This window comes from Phyllostomus hastatus, unplaced genomic scaffold, assembly GCF_019186645.2.
Source record: "Phyllostomus hastatus isolate PE091 unplaced genomic scaffold, TTU_PhHast_1.1 phas_scaffold_60, whole genome shotgun sequence".
Lineage (NCBI taxonomy): Eukaryota > Metazoa > Chordata > Mammalia > Chiroptera > Phyllostomidae > Phyllostomus > Phyllostomus hastatus.
This window is the reverse complement of record NW_025334038.1, coordinates 15706646-15720342: the sequence shown is the minus strand read 5'-3', so window position 1 is coordinate 15720342 and position 13697 is coordinate 15706646. Positions and strand designations below refer to the sequence as shown.

At 38.8% G+C, this 13697-nt stretch overlaps 1 pseudogene; it reads left to right on the top strand.

The window, feature by feature from the left end:
• The first annotated feature begins 12991 nt into the window (after positions 1-12991).
• LOC123810473 lies at positions 12992-13323 on the top strand (annotated as a pseudogene).
• Positions 13324-13697: the final 374 nt, after the last annotated feature.

Genomic DNA, 13697 nt, shown 5'->3' with positions numbered 1-13697 from the left:
TTGGCATGTAGTTTTCTTTCTTTGTTGTGTCCTTATCTGGTTTTGGGATTAGAATGATGCTGGCTTCATAAAAAGAGTTTGGGAACCTTATGTCTTTTTGGATTTTTTGAATAGTCTGAGAAGAAGAGGGGTTAGGTCTTCCTTGAATGTTTTGTAAATATCTCCTGTGAAACTGTCTGGCCCAGTGCTTTTGTGCCTGGTGTTTTTAGATTACCTCTTAGATTTCATCAGCTGTTATAGGTCTGTTCAGGATTTCTGCTTCTTCTTTCAGTTTTAGGAGATTATATTTTTCTAGAAATTCATCCACCTCACTCAGGTTTTCAAATTTCTTGGCATATAATTGTTCATATGAATTTGTTAAATTCCTTGTATTTCTGTGGTAGTAGTTGTGATATCTCCTCTTTTATTTCTGATTTTATTTATTTGGGTCCTCTTACTTTTTTTCTTGATGAGTCTGGTTAAAGGTTTGTCAATATTGTTTATCTTTTCAAAGAACCAATGGATTTATTGGTCATTTGGATTGCTCTTTTAGTCTCGATGTCATTTAAATTTGCTGTGATCTTGGTTATTTCCTTCCTTCTACTAGGTCCGGGCTTTGTTGTTGTTCCTCCAGTTCTTGAAAATATAGGGTTAGGTTTTTCTTTGAAATGCTTCTATCTTTTCTAGGTAGACCCATTTCACTATAAATTTCCCTCTCAGAACTGCCTTTGCTGTGTCCCATAAGTTTTGGAGTGTTGTGTGTTCATTTGTTTCCAGAAACTTTGATTTGTTCCTGACATCATTATTAACCCATTCATTGTTTAATATCTGCATGTATTTTAGTGTTTTTCATTTTTTTCCTTGAGATTGGTTTGTAGTTTCAGGCCCCTTTCTCTGAGGTGGGTCTCCTGTAGGCAGCATATGTGTGGGTCATATTTTCTTATCCAGAAAAAATGCTTGATATGGTTTCAATTTTCTTGAATTTGTTGAGGCTTGTTTTGTGTTCTATCATGTGGTCTATCTTTGAAAATGTTCAATATTTGTTTGAAAGTAATGTGCATCGTGCTTTTTTTGGGATGGAGTGATATATTTATAAAATATATAAATATATGAACTAAGTCCATTTGATATAGGGCATTGTTCAGTGCCACAAGATTTCTTTTGATATTTTGTTTGCAAGATATATCCATTGTTCATAGTGGGGTGTTCAAATCCCCTAGTATAAGTTTGTTGCTGTCTATATCTTTCTTGAAGTCCTCCAAGATTTTGGTTGTGTATTTGGGTGCTCCTATGTTGGGTACATATATGTTTCCAGTGTTTATGCCTTCTTGATGCATTCTTCCTTTGAGAATTATGAATTGTCCTTCAGTGTCTCTTATGGGTTTTGTTTTGAAATCTATTATGTCTGATATGAGTATGGCTATCCCATGTTTTTCCTCTTGTCCATTTGCTTGGAATATTTTTTTCAACACTTCACTTTCAGTCTGTGTGGGTCTTTTTTTTTTCTGAGGTGGGTCTCCTGTAGACAGCCTATGTGTGGGTCATATTTTCTTATCTGTTCAGCTACCCTGTTTCTTTTGATTTGAGCATTTAATCCATTTACATTTAAGGTTATTATTGATAGATACTAATTCATTGCCTTTTTACCTAGTTTGATTCTGTGTTCCTCTTTCTGTTACTCTTTTTTCCCTCATCTTAAAGCAGTCCCTTTAGCATCTCTTGCAATGCTTGTTTGGTGGAGGTGTATTATATGAGCCTTCTTTTGTCTGGGAAACTTCTTATTTCACTCCATTGTAATTGAGAGCCTTGCTGGATATAGTAGTCCTGGTTGCAGGCCTTTGCTTTTCAATACTTAGAATATTTCCTGACAATGTCTTCTGGCTTGCAGTATTTTTGTTGAGAAGTCATCTGCTAACCTTATCAGGGCTCCTTTGTATATTATTTCTTATTTCTTCCTTGCTGCTTGTAAGATTATCTCTTTGTCTTCAAATATTGCCATTTTAATTATGATATATCTTGGAGTTGGCCTCTTTGCTTTATTCTTGATTGGAACTTTCAGTGCTTTCCTGACTTGTGTGACTTTTTCTGTCATCAAAATAGGGTAAAGTTTTCCATCTTTACTTTTTCTAATAGGTTTTCTATTGCTTGCTACCCTTCTTCTCCTTCTGATATCTCTATTATACACATAATATTATTTTTCATGCTTTTCTACCATCCCCTTAATCCCTCTTCATTCTTTTTTTAGTCTTTTTTCATTTTCTTGCTCTTTCTGGGAGTTTTTTTTCCTACTGTGTCCTCCAGCTCACTGATTTTATCCTCTCCTTCATCTAGCCTACTTTTTATTCCTTCTCCTGTGTTATTCAATTCAGAAATTGTATTCTTCATTTCTTCTTAGCCCTAGTTGATTGGTTCTATGTCCTTTTTTCCTTCTGATATAGTTTTCAGTGAGTTCCCCATAGTTGCCCTATAGTTTTTGGTAATTTGCACTGAGCTCATTGAGCTTCCTTATAACCATTGCTTTCAACTCAATATCTGATAGTTGACTTGCCTCTTTCATTTAGCACACTTTCTGAAGATTCCTCCTTTACTTTTGATTGGGGGTTGTTTCTTTGTCTTTCCATTATTTGTTAAACACTTCTAGTTTGTTTCTGCTTCTTAAATTGATCTGTTTTGACACCCTGAGTTTGTTGCATAAACTTCTATGGTAGGAGACCTGTGAGATTCTGTGGTGCAGTCTCCTTGATCTCCTGAAATTGATGCTCGCTTGATGCCCTTTATGCTATTTATGTTGGCTCTCTGTATGTAATTTGGTTTTAATTGTTGTTGAGTCTTTCATTGGTGGGTCTTTCCCTTCGGTTGGTTGACTGTGAGTCACTTCTCCCAGAACTCCATGTATGCTGTTGTGTATGTGGTGCTGGAAGAAAACCACAAAGCCCAGGAAACAAACCCACACCTGCAAAAATAACTCCCTTCTGCAATCCCACTATCAACAGCAAATGAACCAGTATTAAAAGGATGTAATGAGATGAAGAATGTTATAAGAAAGAAGAGTGAATATTGGGTGACCTACTGAAAGAAAAATGATTTTGAGAGGATACAGGAAGGAATACTTGTAAGAGTTGGGAGTCAGAGCAATGTGAAGAGAGAAAGTAAGGTTTACATCATGCATAAAAAAGGAAATGAGAAATTTGGAATGGAATAAGAGAAGGGAAGGTTGTAGTATTGGGTTTAAACAGAAATTAAAATATAGTAAAGTGAGATAAAGAAAGAAAAAGAAATTTAAGAAAGTAAGTAAATAATGAAAATATAGGAGCCTGATCGCAGTGAAAGATCCACCACAGCACTATCCACAACAAGTGAGCTAAAATTACTATATATGGTATGTGAGTAAGATGGAAAAAATGAAGGAAAAAAAGCTTAAGAGGTGTATACAGGAATGGAAAGGGCTTTTGAAATGATAGTGGGAAAGGGAATACTAAGAGTGAGGTACAAAATCCAGGCTAAGAAAGGGAAAAATTAAAATTTGTGATGAAAGGAAAAATTTAAAAAGGAGAATAAAGAAAAATAAAAGAGCAGGATGAATCAGAAATGGAAGAAAACAAAGAAAATACCAGGCTAAGACAGGGTAAAATTAGAAATTGAAATGCAAAAAGGTGTAGGAGAAGGGACCAGTAAAATTTGATACTTGAAATATAAAATTTGTGAAAATCTAGAGGTACAATTGAAAAAAAAATTGGAACAGCAAATAACCTACCACAATCAGCTAGGAAAGATTTCTAAAGGTGAAGAGTGCATGAATTTTAAGAGTGGAGGAAAAGAATGTGAAATGGCCATTGACAAGAAAATTGGTTTTGTTTGTTTGGACAGGGGAGAAATAGCAATAGTGTGGAGTGGAAACAAGTTGTAGCAAGAGAGAAAAAATTTAAAATGAAAATAATGAGAGAAAAGAAGAAAGTAAAATAGGATAAGAGAAAGGAGGGGGAAAATATGTGAATTGAAAAAAACTGTAATATAAAATCTAGTGACTTAATATGCACAAACTTGCTAGACAAGATATGAATATTAAAAGGCTATGCAGGTGAGAAAATATCACAAATCATGGAGAAGACCAAGGTAAATTTCATTTCAGTAGGCTTAGTATTTACCAGTTTTTTTCTTTCTGGATCTGCCTTTGGTGATGTCAGATGTTGACCCCATCTGACCTTAAGCAGCCTGTTTGAGACTTCTAGGGATCTACTGTCTGTGGCTGACTCCTATAGTTGTTAATCTTGTCACTCTGCAGTCAGCCATCAGATTTAAGTACCATAGGGTTGGGAAGAAACCCTCCTGGGGTCAGGGATATTGTTTTCCCTCAGGCTGCTGCTCAGAGCAGTGTGTTCTGCCTGAACAGAATGGCTGCTGCTCTATGGGGGATGACTCAGCACCAGGATGCCTGCATCTACTCTCTCAGTTCTCTCCCAAAAGCCTCCATCCCAAGTCTTTCCTCAAGCATCTCTAGTCCACCCTGCTCTCCCCCTTAGCCAGGGGTCTACTGTCTGTTGTTGTTTCCTTCAGTTGTAAATCTAATCACTCTGAACTCAGTAGACATTCTTAAGCACTAGAGGGCCAGGGCAGAGTCCCTCCTGGGACTGGAGCTATTGTTGCCCTCAGGCTGCTGCCACTCGTCTGCCTGAGCATGATGGCTGCTGACATATGGGTGATGATTCAGCACCAGGATTTCAGTGTCTACACTCTTAGCTCTATCCCCAAAGTTTCCAACCTCAGTCTCTCCTTGGACATCTCCAACCCACTCTGCTCCTGCCTTTGCCATAGCCCAGGGTAAGTGGCTGCAAATGAAAATTTGTGTGTTTTCCCTGTAAATGGTCAACACATAATCCAGCACTTAGTCTCCAGTAGAGAGCAACCCTGCCACTTTTTGATACTGTTTGTTATCTGTGTACTATTTGGGCTCTGGTGCTCTAGGCTGGGGATCTCAACTTAGGGTTTAGACTCCATTCTTCTCAGGGGGATCCAACCAGCTGCTTAATTATCTCTCTAGTGCTGCCACCTGTGGGCACTCAGCCAGCCCTCTTGAGTCTCTACCATGCTTGTTACTAGATAAGTTGTGCTGAAGCTGATTCTTTTGTCTGCCCAAGGTTCTAAGGCTTCTCTCCCACTATTGCTCAGGTGTTTGTTTTGGGTGATTTTTCCACAATTTAGTTGTAATGCCAGTCCTAGGAAGTGGTTAGTGTGACTTCCATTCACTCCTTTGCTATCTTTCTCCCCCTCCTCTTTTTGTTTCTTTCTGTGATTTTATATAATCTGCTTTGCCAACTTTCTTCATGGGGCAAACTTTTGTGGTAGGGTTCTGTGGGACTCAGTGGTGAAGTCTCTTTCATCTCCATGTCTGGAGCTCTAGGGTTGCCATTTCTTCCATTTCTGTATGCCCTCTTGTTGAACTAGGCTTTACCTGTTGGTAGCCCCTTTGTTGGTGGGCTATCCCCTTCCACAAATTTACTGGTATTCACACAGGTGTTGGTTAACATAGCAGTATTACCAGACAATCAAAAATATGCCAGCTAAAAGAACCCTGCTAGTACATCAACAGTCTCAATCCCAAATAAAATAAGGTTAATAAAGGTGAAGAGAGATTGTGGATATTATAAGAAATGACAAAGGGAATATGATATGACTAAAAGAGGGAAACGTGTTGTTGAGTGGTAAGAGGGAGGAGAATTGATAAGAGTTGGGATACAACCAAAGTGAAGAAAGGGAGAGAAAAAGATTTAAAACATAAGGAAAACACAAAAAGGGCAATGGGAACAATGGGGTAAGAAGAGGGAAGAGTATATTATGAGGTTTGAAGTAAAATTGAAAAGGTACTGGACCATTGGGAGCAAAATTGTTGAAAAACCATAGCAGGGTCCATATCAGCCAGTGCTGAATAAAGTTTAAAGAAGTGGAGCAGAAATAAAAATAGGGTAGAAAAGTGTAAAGTGAATATGAGATGTCTGCAGTAAAGAAAAGTGATTTTGAGTATGGGTGAAGCAAACTAATAAGAGTAAGGAGTAAAACCCAAGATGAGAGAGGGGAAAAATAAAGAAAAAAAGGGAGAGAAAACAATGAAATAAAATTTCTTACTTGACTGATCAGGGGCAGGACAAAAGCAAAATGTAGTGAGAGAGCAGGAGAGTATTCTAGGGGGTTTAAACTACAAACAAGCAGTGAACAAAAAGAGTTCCTTTGGAGAAATACAGCAATAGCCCTGATATTTCACCAAACTAGCCACTGTTTATAAAAGGTGAAAAATAAATTACTCTTATTAGAAGGAAAAAAGAATTTGAGCTGATTTAAGAAAGAAAAGCACAAATGCAAGTTTAGATGGAGGAGAAATAGTGAGAGTAAGGGATAGAAACTTGGCATAGTATGAGAGAAAATAAAGTTAATCACAACAGTGGCAATGCTCAGGAAGATGGTGAAATGGATTAAGACCAGGGAAGGGTGCTGTGTGGGATTTGAAATAACAACAGTATGATAAGAAATATATAATCTGATAAAAAGAATAAAAAGGAAAAACCAAGAGTAATGTGTTATTGGAATATGAGTGAAGTGAAAGAAGAAAAATTAAAATGCAATATGAAAGGGAGAATAAAAAACATATCAAACAATAAAAACAAAGAAACAAAAACAAAGACTAAACAGAAAGAAGAGAAATTTCAAAAAAATGCAAGTTCTGAAGGTGAGCAGAGTGGCATTTGTTTCAGCTGTTCACGTTTGCCTTTTGACTTTTCTGGATCATCTCTGGTTTTCTCATAGCTCCAGGTTCTATTTGACTTATTCTTGAAAAAGAAAAAAAGCTTCCTACTCATTTTAAACCTGCCGATCTGGTGTTGCAGTTCTTCTGGGATCCTCCATGCAGAGGTGGGCTGGGCTTCATTTCTTTCCTATTTTTTGGTTCCTTGAGGATGGGGGCTCAGCCTGGGCTATAATATTCACAGTACCCAGTTTACAGTCCACACCTTAAGAGCACTAGGTGGCCTACACTATCCACCCAGTGCATATGCTCTAGGCCAGCACCTATAATTCACCTCCTTTTGCAACCCTTTGATCAGTCCTTGTGGTGCACTGAGTGGGAGCAAATTGTGCCACCCCTCTTCCCTCTTTGTTGGCCTCAATGTCCCTGCAGGGGAGCTCTGTTCCCCTATTGAATGAAGTCTTTCTGGGGGCCCCTGACCCTGCTACCCAACCTTGATCAATATGTATGACACCCCGAATGGGAACAAATAGCCCCGTCATTCCTCCCTCTTTGCTGCCTTGGTCATTGTGTGAGGTCCCTGCACATTGGCAGAGATCATTTTTGATAAAAGTCCCCTTGGGTGCTGCCTGCTGCTCCTAAAAACTGCTCGACTTTCAACACATTCCAGCTCTCTGACTAGTCCAGAATCTATTGGGGACACACCCATTCATGGTCCCTCTCTACTCCCAGCTCCAGGTGTCACCCAGCTCCCCAATTTCTTGGTACTGTCCCAGCCAGTAACAGCCAACCCAGCCAGGTACTTTGCCAGTTTTGTGTCACTTCCCTTTTAGACACTTTAGATCACACATCTCAGTACAGTATACAATGCATTTCTTAGTTTGAATATGTGTCATCATGTGATAAACCACATTGTAAATAGTTTGTTTTCTTATAAAAGTCATTATCAAAATGTTATTTTACACTTTTCAGTTTCTGAAAATGGCAGTCTGTTAGCAGCTCTTCAACAATCTCTTCATTACTCACTTGCACTCATGCAAGAGCACAGAGATTATGTGGGTTCATGATTACTGAAGACTATGAAATGTAAATCTACTTTAACTTTAATTTTAAGTATCTTTTATTGATTACGCTATCACACTTTTCCCAATTTTTCCCCTTTATCCTTTCTCTGGCCTGCACCCCCAAACACTCTGGAGTGGGAGACTGGGAGTTTCTCCCACTGTGGCAACCACCCTAGTCCACAGTCACCTCTGAGTTTCAGTTTTCTATTGTCAGTCTCACCCATGCAGTCTGCTGACTCGCTGCAGGTTCTCTCTGTCTGTGGCCTTACCAGTCTGGTTGTTCTGGTTGACCATTTCTTTAATTCCTTGGTTGTCAGAGTTCCATGCAGCTTGATTTTCTGGCATTGTGGTTGTTTACTGGTTTTAGATTGGTTGTTATCCTCCTTTTGGTTGTGCGAGGAAGTAAAGTGTTTCTACCTCTGCCTACATCTTGGCCAGAACCCAATTTACCTACTTTAACTTTAAATCAAGCACTGATTTCTGCTCTGTACACTCTCACAACACAAAATGAACCACAATGTGGAGTTTTAAAAAACAATAGTTCATTTCCTAAGCACTTCTTCTTTTTCCTATCATAATAATTATCCAAACTAAAACTCAATTTAAACCAAAACAAGAAGGTAAGTGTACCTGTAATTCTAAAATCATAACAAGCAATAATCCTCTGCCAATATTTACATGTTAGTCAATCCTGCAAGTCTGTTTCATTCTTCTAACCTAGGCTCAAAGTATCTGAAAATTTGACTGTCTATAAATCTTCCATATTCAAGTTTAAATATAACTAGCATTTTGAAGTAGATTAACTTCTGTAGTCTAATGCCAGTTAACCCAAATATCAGTATCTGGATACTAAGTGTACCACAAAATATGCCCAGTTTTACGCAGGTACTAACAAATATCTTTCAAAACTACATTTATCAATATGTCTCACATCAAGTTTATTCATTCCTTTTACAGAATATTTAAAATTTATGTGTAGTACCTCTGCCAGGAGGGATTGCAAAAATCCTGCTTCATATGAATTGCCCTCAAGAGAGCCAAAACCTTTCCCTATAAGCATTCAAGAATAAAAGCAGATTTGAAGCTGAAAGCACACTGTCATAGACAAATTTCCCTGATAAATTTGAGACACTGTAGATCACACAACTCTCAGTACACTGTAGGATGTTTTTCATAGTTTGAATATGTGTCATGTGAAAAACTACTTTGCAAGTAGCTTGTTTTGTTATAAAATGTCATTATGAGAATGTTGTTTTACACATTTCAAGTTCTGCCAAAGGCAGTCTGTTAGCAGCACTTCAACAAAATCTTCATTACTACTTGTAATGTTTCAAGAACTCAGAATTTATGTTGGTTCACAGTGATTACTGAGGACAATGAATGTTAAACCTTATTTAACTTTAAACCAAGCTCTGATTTCTCTCCTGTATAATCCTGCAACACCAAGTGAAACACAATGTGGAATTAAAAAAAAACAGTAGGGTAAAACATGTTCATTTCCTAAGTACTCTTCTTTTTGTGATCATCATATATATTGAACCTGAAACTTAATTCAAACTGAACTATGAATGTAAGTGTACATGAAATTCTAAACCCATAACAAGCAATAATGCTCCATAAATTCTTACCAGTTAGTCAACAGTCTAAGTCTGTCTCAGTCTTCTAACCTAGGCTCATACTAACCTAAAGATTCTCTGTATATAAAACTTCCCATGCTCAAGATTAAATATAATCAAAATTTTGAAATACACTAACTTCTGTATTTTAACACAAGTTAACCATAATTATCAGAAAAGGAAGAGGGTGGTGAGGTAGGTAGGAGCTGAACCCACTTGCTCCTGCACCCAACTGGGATGCCTAGATGATCTTCTGAAAAGCAGAGGGGACATCCAAGGGAGTCCCAACTTATGTGAAGTTTAGAAGCCAAAGATTGCAGAGGATGTTGAAAACAGATGGCAAGGAGATTGCATTTGAGTGGTAAGGTCACTGGGACCTACTCAGGGACCAATGCTGCTGTGGCCCCGAGCCTGGCACTTGGCACTGGGGGCAGCTGTTTTCACAGGAACATTGGAGGAGAGCTGGATCAGTGATTGTAACTATGCAGCTCCCTCCCTTCCCAGATCAGGGAAGGAAAGTCCCACACCAGGAGAGACCAGGATGCTTGAAGTTGCTGGGGGAAATAAATGTGCAGTGGGAGATGCACAGAGGTGGTGTTCCCCAACTGGGACTGTGGTCAGCAGGTTGGACAGTACCAGAGAAACTGGGAAGCTGGGTGATACCTGGAGAAGGGTAAAGAGTTGGGCAACAACAGACCCTGCCCCACATAGTCTTCAGGCTGGTCAGAGAGTTGGGCTGTGTGAAAAGCCAAGCACTTGTTAAGAACAGCAAATGCAAACAAGAGGAATTTACTGAAAAAAGAAAGACTCTCAGCCACTGTTTAAGGAACTCTCACACAGTGGCTGGGCCAGCAAAGAGGGAGGAAGAGGGTCTCCATCTGCTCCAAATCAGGGTGCCTCATGGACTGATCAAAAGGGGCAGAAGGGGCTAAGAGAGGTAGCAGTCCCCAGAGAGACTTAATTTAATAGGGGAACTAAACTTCTCTGAAGGGACTTTGTGAGTGTGAGTGCAAAGTGCTGAGCAAAACAAAGAGGGAGGAGGAGTGCAAGTTGCTCCCACTTGGTGCACCTGACAGATCAATCAAAAGATGGCATAAAGGGGTAGATTAAAGGTGTCAGCCTGGTGCATATGGTCAGAAGGGATCATGCAGCACTGTGAGAGCTTGGGGTGAAAGTTGGAAACCTGTGAATGTTGGAGCCCAGAAGGTTCCCCCAATGCAGAACCACAGGAAAGGAAAAATACAGAGCCTAGCACCACTCTACCTGCAACATCCAAGAAAACCAGCAGAACCTGCTTGGTGAATTCAAAGTCTGTAGTAGGCCCTGTTTTTCTTTTTTTCTTTTTCTTTTTTTTCCAAGTATAAGACACTAACAGCTAAGAAACAATTCACTTTGCTATTCTCAGGAACTAGCATTTTGTGTGTTTTATTTTAATTTTATTATTATTATTTTATTTCTCTCACTTCCAGGTAATTTTCTTTGTTTTATTTCATTCTCTGACTGGTTTTCTTTGTTCTTCCTTTCATATTGCATTTTAATTTCTCTTCCTTAACCTCATTCATATTCCAATAACACACTACTCTTGGTCTTTTAATTTTTATTCTTTTTATTCAGATCATATATTTCTTTTCACATTTTTGTTGTCCCCATTCCCATAAAGCCCCCTTCCCTAGTCTTGGTCCAGTTTACTATCTTTCTGAGCTTTATTACTGTTGTGCTTGACTTCACTCCCTCACACACTACACCAAGTTTCTATCACTTACTCTCACTATATCTCACCATCTAACCTAGCATAAGGGCTCTGAGAGTCAGAGCACTTCATGGAGTCAGCTCATATTCTTTTTCCTCTCTAACAAGAGTTTTATCTCTTTTTCACCTTTAAAAAGGGGGGCTAGTTGGATGAAATATCACAGTTATTGCTGTACTTCTCAAGATGATCTCCTATCTGTTCTCCACAGGTTGGTACTTTAAATCCCATAGAATACTCTACTGCTGTCATAATCCACTCTGTCTTTACTCTGCCCCAGATGACATAAAAGATAAGGTGGCAACTGTGAATACCAGTAAACCCACTGAAGGAGAACCCAACAACAAATGAGCCACCACTGGGTAAAACACAAGTACAACTAGAAATCCCACTCAAATGGAAAATAAAAGGCAACCCTAGAGCATCCAGACAAGGAGATCAAAAACACTACACCACTGAGTCCCACAGAACTCCTATCATAGGAGTTTACCCTACAAAGACAGCTAGAAGAGCAGAGCATTGGGAACTTCAGAAACAAACAAAAAGAGTCACCTAAAATAGGGAGACAAAACAAAAACCTGCAATCAAAAGGAATGGAAGACTCTCCACTAAAAGAGCTAAATGAAATGGAGGCAAGCAAATTACCAGATATAGAACTCAAAAGAATGATTCTAAGGACGCTCAAGGAATTCACAGACAACTGAAAACAAGTGAATGAGAACTACAACAGCATGAAAAAGAAAATACAAACTATAAAGAAGAGCCAGGAGAAATGAGGTTGCAATTTCTGAAATTAAAAACACACTAGAAGGAGTTAGAAGCAAGCTGGCTGCAGCAGAGGACCAAATTAGTGAGCTGGAAGACAAGGCACAAAGAAATACCCAGGTAGAGCAGACACATGAAAACAATCAATCAATCAATCAATCTTCAAGAAACTGCAAGACAAAATGGCATGTCTCCAGGAGAAGACAAGGAGGAAGGCATAGAAACCCTGCTTGAAACAATGACAGAAAACTTTCCAAACTTGCAGAGGGAAAAATCATGCAATTTCAGGAAGCATACAGGGTTCCAGTCATGAAGAAACCAAAGAGGCCTACTCTAAGACACTTCATAATTAAAATGCCCAGATTTAAAGAAACAAAGAGATAATCTAAAAAGCAGCAAGGGAGAAACAAGAGGTAACATAAACAGGAGCTCCGATAAGGTTAGCAGCTGAGTTCTCAACACAAACACTCCAATCCAGGAGTGAATGGCAACAAATGTTCCAAGTAATGAAAAGCAAAGGCTTGCAACCAAGACTACTCTACCCAGGGAGGTTCTCACTTAAAATGGAAGGTGAAATAAGGAGCTTCCCACACAAAAAAAGGCTGAAGGAATACACCTCCACAAAACCAGCACTGCACGATATGCTAAAGGGACTGCTATGAGAAGAGGAAGGAAAAGAGTAAGAGAGATAGGAACACAGCTACAAAAGAGGAAAAATGAATAAGTACTTATCAATAATCACCTTAAATGATAATGGGTTAAATACCCCAATAAAAAGACATAGTGTAGCTGAGGGAAAAGAAAACATGACCAGCACATATGCTGCCTACAAGAAACTCACCTCAGAAAAAAAGATCTACACAGACTGAAAGTGAAGGGTTGGGAAAAAAAATGTCCAGCAAAGGACAGGAAATAAAGCTGGGGTAGTAATGTTAATATCAGACAAAATAAACTTCAAATTAAAAAAACATAAAAAGAGACTTCAAAATACTCAAGGGAAGAATCGATCAAAAAGATATAAACAGCTTTTTTTTGCCATCTTAAGCCTGTGGAGCCTGTCAAGAACAGGACTTCTACAACAACAAATATGTCTGGAGGGCTGTGGTCCAAGGCCGTTTTTGCTGGCTATAAACAGGGTCTCTGGAACCAGAGGGAGCATACAGCTCTTCTTAAAATTGAAGGTGATTATGCTTGAGATGAAACTGAATTCTATCTAGGCAAGAGATGTGCTTATGTGTACAAAGCAAAGAACAACACTGTGACTCTTGGTGGTAAACCAAACAAAACCACAATAATCTGGGAAAGGTAACTCATGCTTATGGAAACAGTGGCATGGTTTGTGCTAAAATCCAAAGGAAACTTCCTCCTAAGGACATTGGACACAGATTCCTTGTAATGCTGTAACCCTCAAGGATTTAAACTTATTGACAAGTAAATAAAAGCCCTGACAGGTGTGGATTGGTTGGGGGCCCCTGGAAAAGCAAAGGATTCTGGGGTGGGGAACTTGGTTAGGTTGCAGGTTCAGTCCCTGGTGCAAAGGGGATGCAAAGGGGAACCAACTGATGAATGTTTCTCTCACACGTCAATGGTTCTCATCCTCTATCTCTTCCTCCCTTCCTCCTCAAATAAGTAAATAAAATCTATTTTAAAAAGAAAAACCAAGACACAAATATTGTAAGCTTATATCACACAACATGGCAGTACCCAAATATAGAAGGAAAATCTAGGAGGACTTCAAGAAAGATAAAGCAGCACACTGATACTAGGGGATTTTAACACCCCACTCTCAAAAA